The sequence below is a fragment of the Miniopterus schreibersii genome (genome assembly GCF_964146895.1).
Source record: "Miniopterus schreibersii genome assembly, chromosome: 1".
Lineage (NCBI taxonomy): Eukaryota > Metazoa > Chordata > Mammalia > Chiroptera > Miniopteridae > Miniopterus > Miniopterus schreibersii.
Genome location: NC_138101.1, coordinates 134,969,026 through 134,991,365, shown reverse-complemented (window position 1 = coordinate 134,991,365; position 22,340 = coordinate 134,969,026). Strand labels below are relative to the sequence as shown.

General features: G+C 36.9%; 1 pseudogene and 1 gene segment (V, D, J or C); both read left to right on the top strand.

Annotated features, from left to right (window-relative positions):
* Positions 1-22,340, top strand: part of LOC308556969 (T-cell receptor alpha chain constant-like) — a 543,909-nt gene that overhangs the window by 10,923 nt on the left and 510,646 nt on the right.
* LOC308562445 (L-lactate dehydrogenase A chain-like) lies at positions 1,214-7,361 on the top strand (annotated as a pseudogene). Its single transcript has 2 exons — positions 1,214-1,974; positions 7,215-7,361. The product of its transcript is annotated as an L-lactate dehydrogenase A chain-like (transcript).

Here is a 22,340-nt window from a genome sequence, read left to right as displayed (position 1 = left end):
AGGTGTACCAAAACCCCAGAGCTCTGCTTTATGCATCCACCTGCTGTAAGAACTAAGGCTTGGATTTGCAATCACAGACAGGAAGTGGCCAGGCCTGTGGCAGCACAGGTGTAGGTAAGCTTAGAGGGAAAACACTTTATGAAAATACCTCTCCAGGTTCATAGACCATGTGTAGAGTTATAATTCATCAAAAACATCCATATCCTTATAAATTTTGGTTGAAATTGTTTATTGGAGACAAAGAACAGCCACAACAAACAATTTGCACTTGGTGAGAGACTGAGCTAGAAGGATTGACTAAGGAAATTCAGAATCATCTGACTCAAAAATCAATAAACCTATGTGTGAACTGTTGAATATTCAGATCAATTTGTTCAATAAATATTTTTTTAGTATGAGTACATTTTATGTTATAGGCATTGTTTTGAATAAGGAAGACTGTGAACTTTCTCTGTCTTTTTCCTTGTTTTGTATAATGTGCTGTTTAATACTGTTTAATGAATTAGTTTAATTTAGATTTGTTACTTGAGCTAAGAGTACTTTGATGTACTTTCTAAGGTGCCTACTATGTGACAAACTTTGTACTGATGCTCTTTCTACCATATTGATACTCTAGTGTGGAAGAGCTCATTTCTATTATGTAGATTTACCTGCCTCCCACCAGTATACACATAAAATGATCAATAATTAGTGGTTCCAGGGGGAACATTGTGCAGAAGCAGAGTGTAAATTACCTTCTTTTTCTAGTCTTGCTCTTCACTTCACCATTCCTCCAAAAACATTTTCTTTTGCTATAATATGGCTCATTTGTACACCTCCAAGCCCTCTTTTATCAATGTTCCACAATCCAAAATCCTCATTTTCTCCTATTTCCACCTTCTACCTCTAACAGCATTGTTTCAGTACCAGAAAATGTAAATGGTAATGTATGCTTGATAAGTGATCTTGTATTGTAACTCACTTGTATATTTGCATTTGGAAAGATGTGCACAGTAGAAACCTAAAAAGGAGTATCTTTAAACAATATTTTAAGTTGGTACCAGAGCAGCAGCTGTCAAGCCCAGATCAAACGCTTCAGGCAACCGACACCTGCCCACTCTGCGCTCCCTGTTCCTTTTGGTTCTACGTCCAGTATAGCAACTCTCAAGGATCAGCTGACTGTGAATCTTCTTAAGGAAGAACAAAGCCTCAGAATAAGATTCTAGTTGTTAGGATTGGTGCTATTGGCATGGCCTGGGCCGTCAGTGCCTTAATGAAGTTCTTGGCAGATGAACTTGCTCTTGTTGATGTCATGGAAGACAAATTGAAGGGAGAGATAATGGATCTCCAACAGGACAGCCTTTTCCTCAGAACTCCAAAGATTGTCCTGGCAAAGACTGTAATGTGACCTCAAACTCTAAGCTGGTTATTATCACAGCTGGGGCACGTTGAGAGGGAGAAAGCCCTCTTAATTTGGTCCAGTGTAACATGAATATCTTTAAATTCATCATTCCTAATGTAAAATACATTCCCAACTGCAAATTGCTTGTTTCCAATCCAGTGTGTGTCTTGACCTATGTAGCTTGGCAGATAAGCAGCTTTCCCCAAAATTCGTGTTATTGGAAGTGGTTACAATCTGGATTTACTCCAGTCTGTTACCTAATGGCAGAAAGGCTGGGAGTTCACCCATTAAGCTGTCATGAGTGGGTCCTTGGGGAACATGGAGACTTTAGTGTGTCTGTGTGGAGTGGAGTGAATGTTGCTGGTGCCTCCCTGAAGAATCTGCACCCTGATTTAGGCACTGATGCAAATAAGGAACAGTGGAAAGAAGTTCACGAACAGGTGGTTGACAGTGCTTATGAGGTTATCAAATTGAAATGCTACACATCTTGGGCCATTGGACTATCTGTGGCAATTTAGCAGAAAGTATAATGAGGAATGTTAGGTGGGTGCATCCAATTTCCACCATGATTAAGGGTCTCTATGGAATAAAGGATGATGTCTTTTTTTAAAAAAATTTATTTTTGTTTAAAATATTACAGATGTCCCTTTTCTCCCCAATGACCCGTTCCACCACGTCCCATCCCCCTCCCCAGACCCTCTCTACACCATTGTCCGTGTCCTTGGGTTGTGCATATATGCATATAAATTCTTTGGTTACTTTCTCCCCCTCCTCCCACCTGCCCTTCTCCATCCCTCTGACATTCATCAGTCTCATTTATGCTTCCATGTCACTGAATCTATTCTTTTTATCAGTTTATTAAGTTCCTTAGAGTCCACTTATAAGCGAGATCATGTGATGTTTGTCTTTCTCTGCTTGGTTTATTTCACTTAGCATAATTTTCTCCAGGTCCATCCATACTGTCCCAAAGGGTACGAGATTCTTCTTCTTTACAGCTGTGTAGTATTCCATGGTGTGAATGTCCCACAGCATTTTTATCCACTCATCTACTGATGGACACTTGGGCTGCTTCCAGATCTTAGCTATGGTGAACTGTGCTGCTATGAACATCGGGGTACATATATTTTTTCTGATCAGTGTTTCAGGATTCTTAGGATATATTCCTAGGAGTGGAATCACTGGGTCAAAAGGCAGCTCCATTTCTAATTTTTTGAGGACTCCTCATACTGTTTTCCATAGTGGTTGCACCAGTCTGCATTCCCACCAGCAGTGTACTAGGGTTCCCCTTTCTTCGCACCCTCGCCAGCACATGTTGTTTGTTGATTTGTTGATGGTAGCCATTCTGACAGGTGTGAAGTGATACCTCATTGTGGTTTTAATTTGCATCTCTCTGATGAGTAGTGACGTTGAGCATTTCCTCATATGTCTCTTGGCCATCTGTCTGTCCTCTTTGGAGAAGTGTCTATTCAGGTCCTTTGCCCATTTCTTAATTGGGTTGTTTGTCTTCCTCTTGCTGAATAATATGAGCTCTTTGTACACTTTGGAAATTAGCCCCTTATCAGATACATCCTTGGCAAATATGTTTTCCCAGACCATGGGGTTCCTTTGTATTTTGAGGCTGTTTTCTTTTGCTGTGCAGACGCTTTTTAGTTTGATGTAGTCCCATGTGTTTATTTTTGTTTGTTTGTTTCTCTTGCCCTAGGAGATGTATCAGTGAAAATTCCACTACATGGGATGTCTGTGACTTTACTGCCTATGTTTTCTTCCAGGATTTTTATGGTTTCGTGACTTACATTTAAGTATTTTATCCATTTTGAGTTTATTTTTGTGTACGGTGAAAGTTGGTGGTCTAGTTTCATTTTTTTGCATGTATCTGTCCAGTTTTCCCAGCACCACTTATTGAAGAGACTGTCTTTACTCCATTGTATGCTCTTGCCTTCTTTGTCAAATATTAACTGACCATAATGGCGTGGGTCTATTTCTGGGGTCTCTGTTTTGTTCCATTGATCTATATGCCTGTTGTTGTACCAATACCAGGCCGTTTTGATTACAATGGCTCTGTAATACAGTTTGAAATCCGGTAATGTGATCCCTCCCACTCTGTTCTTTTTTCTCAAGATAGCTACACCTATTCGGGGTATTTTTTGGTTCCATATAAATTTTCGAAATGTTTGTTCTAGCTCTTTGAAATGTGCTGTTGGTATTTTAATAGGAATTGCATTGAATCTATAGATTGCTTTGGGTAGTATGGATATTTTAATGATATTAATTCTTCCAATCCATGAGTATGGCATATACTCCCATTTGTTTAAATCTTCCTCTATTTCTTTTTTCAGTGTCATGTAGTTTTCTGAGTACAGGTCTTTTACATCCTTGGCTAAATTTATTCCTAGGTATCTTATTTTTTTAGTTGCAGTGGTAAATGGTATTTTTTTTTTTAGTTTCTCTCTCTGAAGGTTCATTGTTGGTGTATAAGAATGCCATTGATTTCTGGATGTTGATTTTGTATCCAGCTACCTTGCCAAATTCGTTTATCAAATCTAGTAGTACTTCGGTGGAGTCGTTAGGGTTTTCTATGTACAATATCATGTCATCTGCAAATAATTATAGTTTTACTTCCTCCTTTCCAATTTGGATACCTTTTATGTTTTCTTCCTGTCTGATGGCTATGGTGAGGACTTCCAGTACTACTTTGAATAAGAGTGGTGAAAGTGGATATTCCTGTCTTATTCCTGTTCTTAATGGAAATGGTTTTAGTTTTTGCCCATTGAGTATGATGTTGGCTGTAGGTCTGTCATATATGGCCTTTATTAGGTTGAGGTATAATCCCTCTATTCCCACTTTGCTGAGAGTTTTTATCAGAAATGGGTGCTGGATTTTGTCGAATGCTTTTTCTGCCTCTATTGATAGGATTATATGATTTTTGTCCTTCATCTTGTTTAAGTGTTGTATCACATTTATTGATTTGTGGATGTTGTATCAGCCTTGCATGCCTGGAATAAATCTCACTTGGTCATGATGTATACTCTTTTTAATGTATTGCTGGATCTGGTTGCTAGTATTTTAGTGAGGATTTTAGCATCTGTGTTCATCAGGGTTATTGCCCTGTAATTTTCTTTCTTTGTAGTGTCTTTATCTGGTTTTGGGATTAAGATGATGCTGGCCTCATAAAAAGAGTTTTGGAATTTTCCCTCCTCTTGAATTTTCTGGAATAGTTTGAATAGAATAGGTGTTATTTCTTCTTTGAATGTTTGGTAAAATTGCCTATAAATCCACCTGGTCCAGGACTTCTGTTTGCTGGGAGTTTTTTTTTATTACTGCTTCAATTTTATTAGTTGTTATCGACCTATTCAGGTTTTCTGCCTCTTCTTGAATCAGCTTTGGAAGGTTGTATGCTTCTAGGAATTTGTCCATTTCCCCCATGTTGTCCAATTTGTTGGCATATAATTGCTCATAATATTTTCTTACAATCCTTTGTATTTCTGTTGGGCTAGTTATATCACCTCTTTCATTTCTGATTTTATTTATTTGGGTTCTCTCTCTTTGTTTCTTAGTGAGTCTGGCTAAAGGTGCATCAATCTTATTTACCTTTTCAAAGAACCAGCTCTTGGTTTCATTGATTTTTTTGGTATTGTTTTTTAATCTCTGCTCTGATTTTTATTATTTCCTTCCTTCTACTTCCCTGGGGCTTTTCTTGCTGTTCTTGTTCTAGTTCTTTTAGTTGTTGTGTTAGATGGTTCATTAGATCTTTTTCTTGTTTTCTGTTCATTTTCATTACTTTCCATGAAGTGTCTGATTTTTTTCCTTGATCTCATTCGTAACCCATTCATTGTTTAATAATATGCTATTTAGCCTCCATGTGTTTGAATATTTTTGAGTTTTTTTATAGTGGTTGATTTCTAGTTTCATGCCTTTGTGGTCTGAGAAGATGCTTGATATGATTTCAGTCTTCTTATATTTGTAGAGACTTGCCTTGTGCCCTAGCATTTGGCCTATTTTTGAGAATGTTCCATGTGCACTTGAGAAGAATGTGTCTTCTGCTGCTTTGGGGTGAAATGTTCTGTAAATGTCAATTAAATCCATTAGGTCTAGTGAGTCATTTAAGGTCTGTGTTTCCCTGTTGATTTTTTGTCTTGATGGTCTGTCCAATGCTGACAGTGGGGTGTTAAAGTCCCCACTATGATTGCATTGCTGTCAATCTCCCCTTTAAAGTCCCCCAAGAAATTTTTTATATATTTAGGCGCTCCTATATTGGGTGCATAAATGTTTATAAGGGTTATTTCCTCCTGTTGGATTGATCCTTTTAGTATTATGTAGTGATCATCTTTGTCTCTTGTTTTGAAGTCTATTTTGTCAGAAATAAGAATTGCTACTCCAGCTTTCTTTTCCTTTCCATTTGCATGGAATATTTTACTCCATCCCTTCACTTTTAGCCTGTGTGAGTCTTTTGCTCTCAGGTGGGTCTCTTGTAGACAGCATATATTTGGGTACTGTTTTCTTATCCATTCAGCTACCCTATGTCTTTTGATTGGACCATTTATTCCATTTACATTTAAGGTTACTATTGATATAAACTTATTTAATGCCATTTTCCCCCTTTATGCTGATGTACCTTTCTTTCAGTATTCCTTCTTTTTCTTAGAGCAGTCCTTTTAGCATTTTTTGCAATGCTGTCTTGGTGGTACTGAATACCTTTAGCCTTTTTTTGCCTGGGAAGCTCTTTATTTCACCTTCAATTTTAAATGATAGCCTTGCTGGATAAAACAATCTTGGTTGCATGTTCTTGCTTTTCATTACTTGGAGAACTTCATGCCACTCCCTTCTGGCCTGAAGAGTTTCTGTTGAGAAATCAGCTGTCAGCCTTATGGGGGGGTTCCCTTGTAGGTCACTGCTTGTCTCTCTTTTGCAGCCCTTAATATTTTCTCTTTGTCTTTGACATTTGCCATTTTAATTATGATGTGCCTTGGAGTGGGTCTCTTTGGGTCCCTCTTGTTTGGAACCCTCTGTGCTTCCTGAACTTGTGTGGCTTTTTCCCTCGCCAGCTTAGGGAAGTGTTCTATTATTATTTCCTCCACCAAGTTCTCTATCCCTTGCTCTCTTTCCTCTCCCTCTGGATCTCCTATAATGCTAATTTTGTTTCACTTCATGTTGTCCCAAAGCTCCCTTAGACTGTCCTCATGCTTTTTAAGTGTTTTTTTCTTTTTGCTGCTTTGATTGAGTGATTTTTTTCTACCTTGCCTTCTAATACAGCATTCTTTATTTCTGTCTGATTTTTGTTTATGTTATGTATCTCTTTTTTCATATTTTCCCTAAAGTCCTCGATTTTATCCTCTATTTCTTTGTTTTTCTCTTTAAGTTCCTTGAACATCTTCATCATCAATACTCTGAACTCTGTTCCTGATAACTTGCTTAACTCCATCTCATCAAAGACTTCTTCTGGCCATGTTTTTTTTTCTTTAATTTGGGGGTTGTTTCTTTGTCTCCCCATTTTGGTAGGTCTTAGTATTTGTATCTCTATATTAGATATTTTTGCTGTCTCCCAGTCTTGTGGGATGGGATTTTGTCTTGTGGGTCCAGTGGAGCCCAGAGGTGTGTTTTCCTTCTACTTCTGAGCTCTTTGCTCTAGGCGTGTGCCTCTTGTGGATGTCCCTTTTGTGATTTATTTATATTCTCCTGTTGTGGTTTGGTCTAGATTGTCCTTGATCAGTCCTTGGGAGGACTCTCCTCTCAGGTTGGCTAACTGTATCTCAGCCCCAACCTCGTCGTGTAAGTTGTTGTATGGGTGCAGATTCTTTGATGTTTCTTTGGTGCTCTCTACTCAAACTCCGTCCAGAAGATATCTTCCTTAGTGTTCCTTGCATCTTGGGACAGAATGGAATCTCAGATGTTATGAAGGCTATGCTGACATGCAGAGGGAGAGGCCCATTTGAAGAAGAGTGCAGATACACTTTGAGAGATCCAGAAAGAACTGCAGTTTTAAAGTGTTCTGATGTTGTACCACCTCACAGTACAGGCTATAACATGATTTTAGTTGGAGATTATACATATTGTTCTTTTTATCTTATCTGTTACAAGAACATCAGTTTCCTAAAGATAGAAGTAATAATGGTTCACATAACCCTGCATCTGAATCCTAATGCTGGGTGGTACTTATCTTGTATAATCCTATACTGGTTAGTGTGAAATAGTTCCACTTCCTCAAAGGCACCACTGCCAATATTGCACACGCTACAGTTGCCCTTCAAACTAGATGTGTGTTCACTGTGCTATATAACTTGTGGTTCCTTTACCCAACATACCCAGTGCAATCAATCACACCCTGGGATCCAATGTATAAATCCAATATTGCATATCTTGTGCATATCTGTTCTAAAGGATCTTATTTTGTGTACCATATGTATCAGAATAGTATACATTGCCATGTAATGTACAAAGGAAAGTCTACCTATAAATAATGTAGCCAACTATCCAACTGTCATACCAACTAAAATACTAAATAAACCTTGAACAGTGAAAAAAATTTTTTAAGTATAAAAATTTTACTGTTTTAACATAAATTTTAACCATTTAAAAAATTTTAAGTGTATCATCCAGTGATATTAAGTATATTTACATTGTTGTGCAACCAGCAATGCCACCTATCTCTAGACCTCTTTTTGTCTTGAAAACTGAAAAATACACTTATTAAACAATAACTCCTCATGTTCCTTCTAGCTCCTGGCCACTCCCTTTCTACTTCTTCTTTTTATGAATTTGACTACTTTAGATACTTCATAAAAGTGGAATTATGCAATATTGGTCATATTGTAACTGATTTCATTTAGCATAATGTCCTGACAGTTCACCCATGTTGTAGCATTTGTCAGAATTCCCCTTAAATTCCAGTGTATGTATATACCAGATTTTATTTATTCATTCAGGTGTTGATGAACATTTTGGTCACTTCCACATTTTGGTGGAAACATGTATATAAATATATCAATATTTTGGGTATGTACGTAAAATCTCTTATTTTTTAGGTATATACACGGAAGCAAAATTGCTGGATCACATGGCAATTCTATTTAAACTTTGAGAAATATTTATAGTGATTAGTTTGAAGAACTGTGGTCTTGACTACTTCATCATAAGCAAGTCTGATCACTAGCCATGAATTAAGTTTAATTTCCTGGTGTACAAAATTCTGGAAGAGTTTGTCACCCCCTCTACAGTGCATTGCTTAAGTCAGGTGCCTAATAATTGGTCTGAAAAAAATGGTGAAGCCACTCCCTAGTGGTCAGCTCCTGAACTGCAGTTTGCATATCCTTTATATGTTTTCTTGGTAGTTTTGGTGAGTCAACCCTGCAATCATTTAATTATTTACACAAATAAAGAACTTTTAACATACTTTCTTAAAATATTTCAAAGACTCAAGAAGTAATATTGCTATCCTCTAGTCTTTCTTTGAAATTTCTCTGAAAATAATCTATAGTGAAAAACCAGGGAACAGGTTTTGCTATCCAAAAGATCTGTTTTCAAAATTATTAGCTCTGGCCTGGCCTGGCGTGGCTCAGCGGTTGAGCATCGACCTAGGATCCAGGCAATCGGGGTTCGATTCCCGGTCAGGGCACATGCCCGGTTGCAGGCTCGATCAATGACTCTCTCATCATTGATGTTTCTGTCTCTCTCTCTCCTTTCCTCTCTCTGAAATCAATAAAGATATATTTTTAAAAAATAATTAATTAATAAAAAAAAATTATTAGCTCTGCCATGTGTTTTCTAGACACTTTTGAGCCTTGTTTCATTATTGGTTAAGTGGGAGAGTGATATTGTCTTTAATATTTTGTTGTTACAATTTATCAATAAGTTGTCAAGAGATTGACAAACAGTAGATGATCGCTTAATGACAGTAACCTCAGTAGGTATAGAAAAAACATCTGACAGATCCAGCCTCCATTCCTTATTAAAAATTTCCAGCAAATTAGGAATGGAAGGGAATTTCTTGAACTTAATAAAGAGCCTCTACAAAAAGTTTATATCAAATGGCATATTTGATGGTGAAAGACTGAATGCTCTCCAGCTATGATCAGAAATAAAGAAATTTGGCTTTCACCTCTTGTATTTAATATTGTACTAGAGCTTGTTGCCAGTGCAATAAATCAAGAAAAAGAAACCGAAGACATACAGTTCAAAAAGGAAGAAGTGAACCTATCTTTATTCACAGTGCATAATTGAGTAGAAAATCCAGGGATATCTATAAAAATGCTACTAAGATGAATAGTAAGTTTAACAGTCAAATATACACCTAACATATGATTCAGCCATTCCATTCTCAGGTATTTACCAAAGGAAAAGGAAAGTTTATATATATATTTATTTTTAAAATCTTATACACAAATGTTCATAGCAACTTTATTTGTAAGAGCCCGAAACTGGGATCAATTGAAATGTACAGCAGTAGGTGAAGAGATAAATAAATTGTTTATCTCTCTATGATGGAATACTTACTCATCAAGAAAAAAAATGAACCATTGATACTTAAGAAACCATATAAGAATCTCAAAAGAATTATGCTGAGAGAAAGAAACAGGACAAAAGAGCACATATGATTCCATTTCTACAAAATTATAAAATAAAGTAATTTATGGTAGAGGTGTGTCCTGAAAATGGGAGTGGGAAGTGGAGAGATGTTTGAGGGAAGGATTACAAAGACACAAAGGGAAATTTTTTGGGTGCTGCATATGTTCATTATCTCGATTATGGTAATGACTTCACAAGTATATAAAAATGTCAAATCTTATAAAATTGTTTACTTTAAATAAGTGCACTTTATTTTTATGAAAATTATGCATTTATAAAGCCATTAAAAATAAAAATTGAACCAAGATTTTCTCTCAATGTTGTACAAGTTTTCTCATGTGACCCAAGATGCAAAATATTTATCCTCTAGGTTCTCATGGGCCTTAAAATATGTTTTTAAAAGTATATATTACAACTTTGTATACCCACATGCTAAATAGTTTACTTTCAGTACAGCATCATCCGAACTTATTTTTTCTCCTTGTATATCAGAATAAAAGTTTGTAGCTGCTTTTCTAGAATTCCTTTCTAGCATAATTTTGTGGTGTGTTTTGACAATGTCATTTGGAAGGTGAAGGAGAAGTTAACTCTCTGGGCCTGAATTTCCTGAGTCCACATCTAGGAGACTATTCACACACACACGGACTCAGGACTAATGAAGCCTCTTGATCTGAATCTCTGGAGAGAGAACTCCAGGAAAGAGGCTGAGCTAAGCTTCCATCCATGTGTCTATGGCTAAACAGTGACAAGGCCTTACAGAAAGATGTGTCCTTCTCCAGAATTTTATTCTGATAACCCTCAGAGTTTTTTCATTTCATTTTTTGTTTTATAAACGGATGGCCATAAGAAGGGGACTAAAGTAGTGCTTCCTTTTGATGCTGGCAGTTCATAAAAAGAGTAATTTTAAATTTTTTGTGTAGTCATAGGGATATTTCCCCATGCTAATCCCAGAGATTTTTCCCCGATCTTTGAAAACCATCTTGGTCTAGGACAGTTATCACAAATGAAATCTTGTAAGCTGATATCAGGTTGACAACAACAAAACCACCTAAGTGAGGTTTTATTAATTATAAATGAGTGGGTCTCAGGCCTGGAAAATATGATTCATGAAATTAGTGGTGAGGTCCAAGAATCTTTAGTTTTAAATAATTTACACATTGATTCTACTATTAGCCATTGTATGAATATCAGCAGATATATCTTTAACACTTTGAAAAGCTGAGAAAGAAGAGAGCCCTAACTTGTGTTCCAGGCTTTTGCTTAAATTCACATCTTTGAGGTTCTCTACCCTGTCGGGGAAAATTATTTGATTAAAGTTTGGTCACAAAATTTGGCAGATGGATGGTAGTAGAAAGCATTTTTGAGGCTATATCTGATTCAGATAGGTTAGCTACCTCATCTTGGAGTGAGTAAAATGATGGGAGAATAAGACATTGATCTCAGGTCATTCTTTAGTGATTCAGTAACTTCAGTTATGATGTTTCTTCTTTCTAGGATTCATACTTTTTATTTTTAATGATTCTGAAATTCAAAAATATTTGACTATTGATAAGACAATGTGACTTTTTTCCTGAAAAGTGTTCATTCTTCACAATTGATATAATTTTAGAACCAGGGAATATTATATCTCATGTAGTAGTGAATCCTCAATGAAAGATGGCTTTTTTTCTGTTTAACAAATACTTAGTAAGCATGTAATAAATGTCTGTCACTGTTCTATATTGGGGTCCAGTGTTGAAAAGTGAAGAATCAATCAATAAAGACTTGCCTTCTTATTAGTTCCTCTGATTTCAACCCCAAACTCTTTCTGACATTCAATGGATTATAGGCAGGCCTGCAATGGGTACATGAGTATATAAAGTACTGCATTAAAATGCTAAAGAAAGTTGATATCTTCCAAATATAGAAATACCCTGAGATGGTCTGTTAAAGAATTCCCATGTCAGGCATTGTCCTAAGAAAAGAAATAGGTCTGAGAATTTACAGTAGTCATTGTTCCAATTTTTTATGACTCATAAAATCAGAGATGAGAACATGTGCTACTTGGGAGGAGTCTAAGAATCACACTTCCCCCTTCCAGTCAAAATGGCAGTATAGGTAGATGCACTACTTGCATCCTCCCACAAATGCATAAAAATTACAACTAAATTACAGAACAATAATCATTGAGAACCAACTGAAGTCTAGCTGAATGGAAGTCCTACACTGAGAGATATAAAAAGGAAGCCGCATCAAGACTGGTAGGAAGGGTGGAGATGCAGAAGAGGCTAGTTCCACACCCAAGTGTGGCAGATAAAAATGGAAAGGGATATCTCAGCTGCAGAGGTCCCCCTGAGGATCAAGGGGTCTTAGCTCCACACCAGGCCCCCAAGCCAAGGGGTCAAGTGCCAAGAAGAGAAGTTTCCTTAACTTCTGGCTGTAAAAACCAACAGGGATTGAGACTGAGTGAGACGAAGGGCTTCTGGAGTGTCTGCCTGTTCCTCTTATAGGGCTCATGAACAGACTTACTTGGGCTCACTCTCTCTATGCTCCAGCACTGGGACAGCAGCTCAAAAGGCATCAGGGACATATGAGGAGGAGCTGAATGAACTGTTTGGCATCAGGCCGAGAGCTGGAGGGGGAGCTTCCTGCTAGACAGAGTGCTGGCAGAGGCCATTGTTTCTTTTCTGAGCCCTTCTCCCACATATTCAAGTCTCCGTCAGCCTGGTTATCACTGTTTGCCCACCCAGATGATTCACTGAGAGCCTGCCCCAACCAACTTGTGGGCCCACCCAACCTGTTTCCAATGGCTTGTCTTGCTCATGCTTCAGACTTTTCTTAAATTTTTCAAACAAGCAGCATTTGGCCTTTGCATACCCTGTACCTCTTGCTAAGTGGTCCTATACCTGGCACTAGCAGCAGCCAGCCATGATTCACAGCTTGGCCTCTCCCAGACACATCTAAGCCCAGCACAAATACAAGGCATCTTCATATTGCTTTGTAGCTCATGCCAGATGGCTCCAGGCAGAACATAGGCAGTGGCTGACCTTGGTCTGCACCTCCTGGGAGGCCCCAAAGCCAGTGCAGCCCATGGACAATTTCAGACCACATCAAAGCACCACCTTACCACTTCCACAAGTGACTCAAGGGGAAAACTCAGCAGGCCCCAGAGTCCCACTGAAGTAAGTCCTGTTCCATGGAATAAACCCCTGCACAGCTGATCCTCCACAGGGATCACAGCCAGTCCTTGCAGCTGACTGACCTGATGGTAAATCTTTCCCATTGATATGCCAACAGCAATCAAGGTTTAACTACAGCAGCAGGGTATACAGAGCCTACACAAGGGTGGAGGAAGCTCAGATAAATGAGGAGTCTATGACACTGGACCATACAGGACACTTACTACATTAAGCCACCCTACCAAGCTCAGGATATGTAACAGCTCTACCTAATACATAGAAACAAACACAGGGAGCCTGCCAAAATGAAAAGACAAAGAAACATATCCCATATGAAAAAACAGAAGAAAACTCCAGAAAAAAAACTAAACAAAATGAAGACAAGAAATTTACTAGATGCAGAGTTCAAAACACTGGTTATAAGGATGCTCAATGTACTTAAGGGAAGAATGAATGAACTTACAGAGAACTTCAACAGCATAAAAGGGACATGAAAACCATAAAAAAGAACCAGTTAGAAATGAAGGATACACTAATTGAAATGAAGAATAATTTAAAGAGAATCAACAGTAGAGCAGATGAAGCTGAGAATAAAATCAGTGGTTTGGAATATAAGGAAGAAAAACACACCCAATCAGAAAAGCAAAAACAAAATAGAATCCAAAAAAAATGAGGATAGTGAAAGGAGCCTCTGGTAAAACTTCAAGTGTATCAACATTTGCATCATGGAGTGCCAGAGGAGAAGAAGCAGAGCAAGGAATTGAAAACCTATTTGAAAATATAAGGACAGAAACTAACTTGGTGAAGGAAATAGATATACAAGTCCAGGAAGCACAGGGAGTCCCAAACAAGATGAACCCAAAGAGGCCCACACCAAGACACATCATAATTAAAATGCAAAAGGTTAAAGACAAAGAGAGAATCTTAAAAACAGCAAGAGAAAAGCAGTTAGTTACTTATAAGGGAGCTCCCATAGGCTGTCAGCTGATTTCTCAACAAAAACTTTGCAGGCCAAAAGGGATTTGCAAGAAATATTCAAAGTGATGAAAAGCAAGAATCTACAACCAAGATTACCCTACCCAGCATCACTATCATTTAGAATCAAAGGACATGTAAAGAATTTCACAGACAAGAAAAAGCTAAAGGAGTTCATTACCAGTATTATATGAAATATTAAATGGTTTCCTTTAAGAAGAAGAAGAAAAAAATAAAAGATAAAAAATATGAACAATAAAATGGCAATAGCTACTTATCTATCAACTATTAAATCTAAAAAAACAAAATAAATAAACAAGCAGAACAGAAACAAACTCATAGATATAGAGAACATTTTGATGGTTGCCAGATGGGAGGAAGGTTGCAGGGATGAGTGGTAAAGGTGAAGGGATTAAGAAGTACAAGTTGGTTGTTACAGAATTGTTATGGAGATGTAAAGTACAGCATAGGGAACCCAAGAAATAATATTTGAGTAACTATGTATGGTGTCAGATAGGTATGAGATTTATTAGGATAATCACTTAGTGGGTTATATACTGTTTAATCACTGGAGTGTACTCCTAATATAAATTGTATGTCAACTGTAATTGAAGAAATTTTTTTGAAAAAAGGAATTATGCATTCCATTTCAGTTCCTGTCCACCAGGGGGTGTTGCTTCCCAACACAAACATTTCCTGTGTGAAATGTAGACTTCGATTCATCATTTCACAGTGACTTCAACATTTCTTCATGTTAAGAATCAAGGACATTATTTAGGTGACATTATAGAGATGAAAACTTCTCTGGGCTTAGTGACTGTGGTACTTTTAGTGCTTGGTAAGTAACATGCTTCTTAAAATATAAATTCTTTCTTCCATTTTGTCAACAAATTCTTTAACCATAATTTTATTTAAGAGTGTCATGCAGGATAACATAGATGTCTTTTCATTTTTTCCAGGACTAACCCGTGGAGACTCAGTGACCCAGATGGAAAGCCAAGTGACTCTGTCAGAAGATGCTTACCTGATTTTGAATTGTACTTATTCAGCCACAGGGTACCCCACTCTTTTCTGGTATGTTCAGTATCCTGGAGAAAGTCTACAGCTTCTCCTGAAAGCCACAAGGGCCAATGAGAAAGGAAGCAACAAAGGTTTTGAAGCCACATATCGCAAAGAACAAAATTCCTTCCACTTGGAGAAAGCCTCAGTCCAAGAGTCAGATTCGGCAATGTACTACTGTGTTCTGGGTGACACAGTGACAGAAACTGCAGGGGGAGCTGAGCATAAACTTGGAAACCTGAACCTACTGTGACTAACCAACAAGAAGCACAGTGATGTTTGCTGTACCCTTGTGGAAAGGTGTTGGAATCAGAAACACTAATTACATTTGAATAATTTAGGTAGATGATGCTCTGTGTGTGTTTGGAGGGCATTTGAGTGGAGGATGAAAATAGGACTGAATGAGAAAATATGTAAGAGACTACCCATGCTCTCTACCAGTGCCTTTATCACAAGGAATGATTACTTCCCAAAACCAGCAGAAAATTGGAAGCTAATCATCGATGAATTAAAAATAGCACAAAAAGTAACAAAGCCAAAATAATTAAAATAAAAAAGTATGAATATTATAAATATTAATTAAGTATTGAATAAAAATTTAGGGAAATAAAGTATTATTAAAAAAGAATGGACTTACAGTAGCCTATATGGTTCAACCAAACTGGCTTGTAGATAAGTTTTATAAATATATACCTCTGAAAGAAGTGATTGAGCAGAATACCTACTTTCCTCATACCTTATGTATTACTAAGTTTTAAAACTTTTCCTTATCACTTAGACTTTCTTTTATTTTAAATAATTTATTTAATTATCAGTGACACAGGGTTTCATTTCCTATATTTAAAAGTCATTTACATTTTTCCTCAATTTTCCATTTATATATTTCCTTATTTTCTACTGTTATTGTCTTTTAAATATAGATTTTAAAGAGCATTTTCTATGTTAATGAAATTGTCATAAACCCATGATACATATGTGTTTTTTAAAAAGTTTATTATTACCCTTTTGACTCTATTTATGGTCCTTTTTTGCCATGCAGAATTTAAAGAATAGTTTGTAGTAGTCAATTTATCACAATTTCTTTTTATGGATCCTGAGTTACATGCTTAAAAATTTATAGCACTCTAGAATGACAAAAATTTACCTCATATTTTCTTTAGTTTCTTTCAGATTACTTTGTCTTTAATACTGTAGTCTATATTTGTGTGTATGTGTGTGTGTGTGTAAGAAGTAAAATTAGGTTCAAAGCTTTATATTTTTCTTTATTTTTCTTTGTTTATTTTGAGGCATATACCTTGGATTAACATCCATTCTTGAATGACTAATTTTTCTGCATTGATTTTAAAGGTTATCTCTTTATTTTTTCCACTTTTTATTCTTTCTTATTAAGATTTTCAAGCTAAAGATTGTTTTTTCATACAAAATTTATACTTTAATATTAGTGTTGCTTCATACCAATAGCTTACTGGGTCTATAAAGAATATATATCCAATCAACCTCTAAGACTTGCTAGAAATAAATACAGAGAAAATGATTTGAATGGGAGAGATGCCATTAGAGAAGGAGGAGACAAAAACCACTTCACAAGATGTGTAGTGAGATGTCATCTCAGGCAATGTCAACTATTTGCCTGTTTTCCCAGCACCATCAGTTGTTTTGGGTTGATAAGACCCAGGCTAAGTAGCTAACAACATGCTCACAAATACTTCACACAAGAATGGGAAGTAGACAACCAATTTTGAAGAACAAGGACAACTTTGTATCTTCTGAGTTCTTCCTGAAGAGGAGGAATTAGTCAAGACTTGGGTTTTGAGTTTGGAAGAGTCCCAAGTATTTGAAATGCCTTGAAATCTGCTCCCACCTCAGTGTTTGGGGTCCTGTCATTGCTTTGGAGGAGAATTCTTGAATTTTTTCTGTTACCACATATGTTTCTCTATGATGTTTGTAAATATCCATTGTAGTAACTATTATTGCCTCTCTAAAGGTGTTGACAATTGATTATATTTTAAATGTAGTGCTCCTAATTTAAGAATAATGGGTATGCACAGTTCTGTTGTACTGATGTTCTCTCTTTCTCCTTCCTCCTCCTCCCAGCTCTCCTTTCAACTCTTGTCTCTCTTGAATTTTCTGGACTGATTCTGTGGGTTTTGTCCTTCTCTGATGTAAGCATCTCTGAGGAATCAACTGTTTCTTTGGGCTATAATATTATCACTATTAACACTTAAAATCATTTTATTGTGAAATATAACAAATATTCACAAGAGTATATAAACCTAAAAACAATGAATCTGTATTATTTAGGTGTATGCAAATTTAAGACTATGATTTTTTTAATATAAAATCTCCCTACTTTTAAAAAATAACTATCTGTATTAAGGTTCCACAGAGAAACAGAATCAATAGGATCAATAGGGTACTGTGTGTGTACTCGCACACACTCTCCTGTGAGTGGAGGAGGTATGGAATTTTAAGGAATTGGCTAATGTGATAGTGGGGTCTGGCAAATCCAAATTCTTCAGGCTGGAAGAAATATATTTTTCATATGTGAAGGACTCCGATATTGGACACATGTATATTTATAATTATGATGTCCTCTTGATGAATTGACCCCTTTATTATTATATAATGACTTTCTTTATGAGTTTTGACAGTTTTTGACTTAAAGTATAGTTTGTCTGATATAAGAATAGCTTCTGTTGCTCTGTTTTGGTTACCATTTGCATGAAATATATTTTCCAATCCTTCACTTTTTGCCTATATATGTCCTTAATGCTAAAGTGAGCCTTTTGTCAGCACAGAGGTGGGTCTTGTTGATTAAAATCCATTCAGTCACCGTATGTTTTTTGACTGGGAACTTTAGTCCATTTACATTTGAAATAATCATTGATAAGCAAGAAGTTATTATTGCCTTTATGATAATTGTTTTCTTACTGTTTTGTAGTTGCTTTGTTCCTTTCTTCTTCTTACTGTCTACTGTCTTCCTTTGATATTTGATAATTTTTTGTAGTGGTATGTTCTGATTTCTTTCTTTTTATATTTGTCTATCTACTACAGGTTTTTAAAATTTCTGTTTACTATGAGGTTTACATAGAATATCTTATAGTTATAACAGTCTATTATAAGCTCAAAACAACTTAATTTTGCATACAACTATACTTCTCCCTTCTATACACTTTGTTACTGATGTCACAATTTACATCTTTTTATATTGTGTATCCATTAACAAATTATTAGTTATTTGTAATATATTTGTCCTTTAATTTTTATACTAGAGTTAAAAGTGATTCATGTGTCATTATTACAGTGTTAGAGTCTCTTGAATTTGTTTATATACTTTACCTGTGAGTATTAGAGATTTTATGTTTTTATCTTGCTAATTACCATCCTTTAGTTTTAGGTTAGAAAAACTTCCCTTATCAGTTTTTGTGAGGCAGGCTTAGTGGTGATGAACTCCCTCAGTTTTTGTTTGTCTGAGGAAGTCTTCATCCCTCATTAATTTCTCAAAGGATGGCTTTGCTGGGTATGGTATTTTTGGTTGGCAGTTTTTTCTCTTTTTGGACTTTGAATATATTGTCCCACTTTCTCTTGGTCTGCAAGATTTGTGCTGAGTAATCATTGACAGTTCTGTGGGGGATCCCTTGTTTGTGATGAGGTACTTTTCTTTTAGTGCTTTAAAAATTTTCCCTTTGACTTTAACAATTCTATTATAATATGTCTAACTGTACCTCACTTTAAATTTAACATTTTTGGGATTTGTTGGGCTTCATGTATCTGGATGTCAATTTTTGTCCCCAGATTTGGGACATTTTCAGTTATTATATCTTGAAATAGACTTACTGCCCCTTTCTCTATTTTCCTTCAAGGACTACCTATATGCACACATTGGTTTGCTTTATGAAGTCCCAAAAGTCCCGCAGGCTTTATTCACTCTTTTTTTCCTTTTGCTTCCCTGACTGAATAATTACAAATGACTTGTATTTAAGTTCAGTGATTCTTTCTTCTGATTGATCAAGTCTGTTTTTGAACCCCTCTACTGATTTTTTTTTTTTAGTTCAGCCTTGTATTCTTGAGTTTCAGTGTTTCTTTTTGATTCTTTTTAATGGCTTTTACGTATATGTTGAACTTCCCACTTTTTTCATTTATTTTTCCTAATTTCATTTAGTTATCTATATGTGTTCTTTTATAACTCACTGAGCTTTTTAAAGATGATTATTTTGTGTGTGTTTTTATTTTTAGTCCTAACCTGAGCATATTTTTTTCATTGCTTTTCAGAGAGAGTGAAGGGAAAGAGAGAGAAAGAAAGAGAAATAATATTGATGTGAGAGAGACACATCAATTGGTTGCTTCATGCATGCACCCTGAATGAGGCCCAGCCTGCAATGGAGGTATGTGCCCTTGGCTGGAATCAAACCTGGAACCCTTCAGCCTGTGGGCCAACACTCTAACCACTGAGCCAGACTGTCTAGGGCAAGATGATTACTTTGAATTCTTTGTGGTGCAATTCACAGGTCTGCATTTCTTTCAGTTGGTTATTAGAAACTTATTTTCATCATTTGGTTATACCATATTTTCTTAATTCTTAATGTTCCCTGTGAGTTTGCTTTGTTGTTTGAGCATTTGAAGAATCAGCTCTCTCTTCCATCTTTACAGTCTGGTTTTGACTGGAAGAGACCTTTATCAGTCAGCAGGGTTCAGTATGAGGCAAGACAGAAGCAAACCTCTTGGGGGGTGCACTGTATGAATGGACAAGGTCCCTTTTGCTTCCTTCCCTCTCTTTTGGAAGAAACACCTTGGTTCTGTGCTTTCCTCCAATCTTGCTGAGTAATGCCTGGTGTAAGACCACACCTGTCTCTTTCTTTGTTGCCAGCTGTCCCAGACTCTGTCAGTTGTTCAGTGCTTAGTATTAAGTGAGATAGAAACTGGTTCCACAGAGGGTGCTTTACATTATGAAGGATAAGGTCCCCTTTGCTTCCTTCCTTTCCTTATGGAGGTAAAACTTCCTTTCTGCACCTATTCTCAGTCTTGCAAAGCAGTGTGATTGCAGAATGATGGCCTTTGTTTTCATTTGTTCCTAGCTATCCCAGGGGACCAGGCTCTTCTGGTCATTCAGCACTCAGTATAAAGTGACACATAAACTGGCTCTGCAGAGGGCACTCTGAAATGCTAGGGATAAGGCTCTCTTTGATTTTTTTCCCTCCCTGTGGAGGAAAATCCCTGGTTCTGTTCTTCCAATATCATAGAGCAGCACTGACTGTATGGAGACACCCTCCCTTTCCCTTTGTTTTTTTACTGTCCCAAGGAATTGAGCTCTGCATGTTGTTCAGCACTTGGTATGAGGTGAGATAGAGATAGGCCCCACAGAGGATGCCCTGAGAGGATAGGAGGCTAGGTACACACTCCAATCTTACTCCCCCTTCACCCCTAACCCTCTCCCCGCACTGTGGGAGAAATCACTGGCCTAGGTTATCTTCTTGGTATTGAGCTAAACTGATTTCGTGGAGGAACTGATGCAGATAAAGTGAAGTAGCTGTTCTTACCTGAATAAATGTGACTGCTCTCAGTTTGTGCTCTTTTGGGGTACATTTATTTTTTAGCTGGATTCTGAATTTCTCTTCAAGGTATTTTGGTACTAACATCATTGTTATACTGGTGTTACTCTGCCTTCTTGCTGGCAGCCTACATCGTATCTTTTAAATCTTTCAAAAATTATTAGGTAAGTGTTACTACACCTGTTTTCAGATGAGACTGCTGAGGCTTAACCCTCCTATCTAATATCACATACAACCAGAATTCAGGCTGAGGTCCTCAAACATATGTTTTAAATACTAATCTACCATGCTTATACAGACATATATAGGCTTATATTCTATATAATGTTGCAAATAGTGAGAAGGAAACTTAGCAAAAAACTTAATCAGAGGTTTTGTGTAACTGTAGATTTGACTCCAAGATGGTGGTGTTTGCATTGACCCTGACTGTAGGTATGATTGTGTATAAGACAGCAAAATCTGCTCTCTGATTGACTGAGCATGTGGTCTCTGATTGTTAAGCATAAACCCTGAGAATCCTTTGCGTAATGTTAAAAAAAAAAGATGTTGAATAGAGAAGCCAACTTTTGGAGGCAGCCCTGTGCAGAAGAAGAATGGAGAAACATCTGAAGACCTTCTTGGTGGCTTTGTGGTTTCATTTTTCTGGTAAGTTAATGAAGAGTTTTAGCCAGGTTGACACAGGAACTCCAGGGAACATTTTCTTTGGATTTGCAGTGAAGGTGTATTGTATTAGGGTTGAAGGAGGGAAGAAAATGGGGTCATTTTATAGTTCACCTGTAATTCACTTTGGGGAGAAGGAAAGGATGCAAATTAGAAATCATTAAGAATGTATGATCTATCTCTAAAATCTCACTTTGCTTTCTGAATAGTGGTGAAGGGCAAAAGTCAAGTGGAACAGAATCCTTCAGCCCTGATCATCGTGGAAGGAGAGAACTGCACATTTCAATGCAATTATACAGTGAGCCCCTTTAACAACTTAAGGTGGTACAAACAGGGCACTGAGAGAGGTCCTGCTTCCCTGATAATCATGACTTACAGTGAAACCAAAAATCGAATGGAAGGTACACAGGGACTCTGGATACAATCACCACGCGCAGCTCCCTGCACATCACAGCCACCCAGCTCATCGATTCAGCCCTCTACATCCATGTGGTGACTGCACTGTGCTCCCCAGGCACTTGCAGCCCATAGCAAAACCTGCATCTGGAGGTTGTCAAGGAGCCTTAGGAGGTGAAGCAGAAGCATTAATTTTTTATGCTGCATGTCATTTCACAAGTGAGCTAGTACTTTTTACTCAGACATGATTGGTTTGAACTAGAGCTTAGATGTCTATATGTTATAAAGCTATATATCCTCACTCAACATGTAAAGTTAACTGCTATATCTGGCTATTCCCAAGGCTAAGATTGTCATGTTTCATTACTGCTACTGAAGTATCTGATAATTTTGGTTGAAAGGAAGAGATCAGCTCTGTCAGGGGTCCAGTCCCCAGCAGAATGTCAACAACATGAAAAAGCACCAAGCTGATAGGGCTGATGAAAATAATTTTCAGTAATTTTCCTACTAACAGTGGTTATTCATGGACATAAATGGGATAAGGTAACCAAGATAATTAATGGGGGGAAAAGAAAAATTTAAGTACAGATTAAGGCTTAACTT